The sequence below is a fragment of the Propithecus coquereli genome, unplaced genomic scaffold (genome assembly GCF_000956105.1).
Source record: "Propithecus coquereli isolate 6110/MARCELLA unplaced genomic scaffold, Pcoq_1.0 Scaffold87, whole genome shotgun sequence".
Classification (NCBI taxonomy): Eukaryota; Metazoa; Chordata; class Mammalia; order Primates; family Indriidae; genus Propithecus; species Propithecus coquereli.
This window is the reverse complement of record NW_012154951.1, coordinates 4629506-4632182: the sequence shown is the minus strand read 5'-3', so window position 1 is coordinate 4632182 and position 2677 is coordinate 4629506.

Below are 2677 nucleotides of genomic sequence, written 5' to 3'. Positions count from 1 at the left end.
CCTCGGCCTCCCAGAGAGCTAGGATTACAGGCGTGAGCCACCGTGCCCGGCCGTAGGGCCTGCTTTTAAGTGGCCGTCTTCTCCACTCTGCTCCCTGACATTTGTCCACTTCCGTCGGGTCCAGCAGGCAAGAAAGAGGTCAGCTGGGACATGACCTATTCCCTCCCTGAAACCAGCCTGTCCTTTCCAGCTCAAGCTGTTTCCCGGTCAAGGCCGTGGCCTCAGGATGAGGCCAAGGGTGTGTTTTCCACATCCTGAGCTGGAGGTGGACGGAGGGCGCTCCTCCTAGACTGCGCCAGTCAGGTAGGCAGATGATAACTGCCTGGGTGAGGAACGAAGGGAGGAGATACTACCTGTCCCACAAATGACAGGGGCCGTGACAGCCTGCAGCCCTAATTGCTGCTCTGACCCTTTAAGATCAATCCCCACTTAACTGGTAACAAGCCCCTTCTCCAGGAAACTGGCGAAGACCCTTGAGCTGCTGGCTAGAGCCCCTGGAGACAGGAGGAAGGGGTTGGCAGAGCTGGCTACACCTGCCTTGAAAATATTTACCAATAGTTAACTTCAGCAGTAATTCAAGATCTTGAATCACGGGCATTGCTGAGGCTCCGGTAGAGCTGTAAAAGTCCTTGCTCTAGGCTTTTGTTTCCCCCTGAAGAAAAGCACGTGGATGTCTCAGTCAGCTCAGACTCCTGCCTGGGCTGCCTGGGAAACCAGCGTGGGCTGGCAAGTGTGCACAGAGCACGGCCTCTGCGTGTAGCTGCCCCCGGTGGGGCCTTCGAGCGTGTGACATCACCTTCACAGATTTGGTTTCATCCCCAGAGAAAAACACAGACAGAAAAAAACCAGAAATAACTTTCCTTTAAAGAGCTTCAAATCTTGTGCCACCAAAAACTAGAATTCCCGGTCCCCCAGGTTTTGTTGTTGTTTTCGCTTCTTCCGTGACACTAACATGAATTCGGAGAGTAATCACCTGCATTGATCTCTGCTTGCCTCAAGGCTCACACTCATTTTTTGGCTTCTGCGAAGTCAGAAAGAATCTGCGAGGAGCTTTGCACACATCATCTCTTGCAAACCTCACAACCTCCTTGTAAGTTTGGGTATAGTTTTTTCCCTGTGTTACAAATGACGAAACGGAAGCTCAAAGGGCTTACGCAACTTGCCACAAATCCTGATGCTAGTGAAAAGAAGGGATGGGATTTGAACCCAAGACTGTGCCCCAAAAACTCTTTCTGCTTCAAACATCTCTATGGATGGAATAAGGGGACGGGAATGACAGGGCTATGCCCACTCAGCCTCAAGGACACCAGCAGAACCCTCAGACATGCCACCTCCTGAGCCAGACACTTAGAGTTCAAACGCAGGGACCAGTAATGAGGAGCCAGGGGAGGGTTCCCAGTTAAATTCCAATTTCAGATACACAAGGAATGATTTTTTTTTTTAGTATAAATATGTACGTCCACTCAACATAATGTAACAGGCAGGTTCGCAGAGATGATTCGTTAAAATAATACTATACAGTACTTCGATTTCTTAGGAAACAAACTATGTAAGCACAAAACATTATGGCTGTAGTATACTATTATTATTATTGTTATTGTTAAGATTAGCCTAATCTTAATAGACTAAAATGTTGTGTTAACCAATGACATGAATAAACATAAGAGTGCAAGATGTGAAAGACTATAGCACAGATAAATTCTACTGCAGCACAGCACTAAGAATGGATGTCAGCAGTTAGGAGACACATATATATATATTCCAGCCTGGTCTTGAACTCCTGGCCTCAAGCAATCCTCCTATCTTGGCCCCCCGCAACGTGCTGGGATTACAGGCGTGAGACACTGAGCCTGGCCCTTGTAGAATATATTAATTCTTTTTCTCATGTGATTTACTGGAGCTGAGGGAATAAAAATAAGTCTTTGAAACTATCTTTTAAGGCTTTTATAAATAACAGAAGGTGAACAGAAATATGTAAAAAGTGTTCAACCTAATAACCAAGAAATTAAAACAATAAAATATTACTTTTCACTTATTATGGAAATAAATAGATTATATACATTCAATAAATAATGTCGACAATGGCTAGTGTGGTGAGGGTGGGTGGCGTGTGGTGGGTACCCCCATTCAACGCCAGGAGTAAAAGTCTCTGCCTTTCTCTAGAGCAATTCGGCAATATTCATGAAAAGTCTTAGAGATGTGCCCATGTTCTGACTCGGAGAAACTGCTGCTAGGAATTGATCCTAAGACAATAAGTTGGCGTATGTGCAAAGATTGCATTGCAAAGATGTTCACTGCAGCACTGTTAATGTATACAGTTGGTCCTCTGCAGTGTGGTTTTAGTATCCGTAGATTTAACCAGCTGTGGATTGAAAGTATTCAGGAAAAGAAATGGATGGTTGTGTCTGTCCTGAACATGTACAGACTTTTTTCCTTGCAATTATTTCCTAAATAGTATGGTATAACAACTATTTACATAGTGTCTGCATTGTATTAGGTATAAGTAATCTAGAGATGATTTAAAGTATACAGGAGGATGTATGTAGGTTATATGCAAATACTACATCATTTTATATCAGAGACAGGGATTTTGGTATCTAAGGGAGGCGCTGGAACCAATACCTCAGAGATACTGAGGGACGACTACATATAATAATATATATCATTATATGTAATT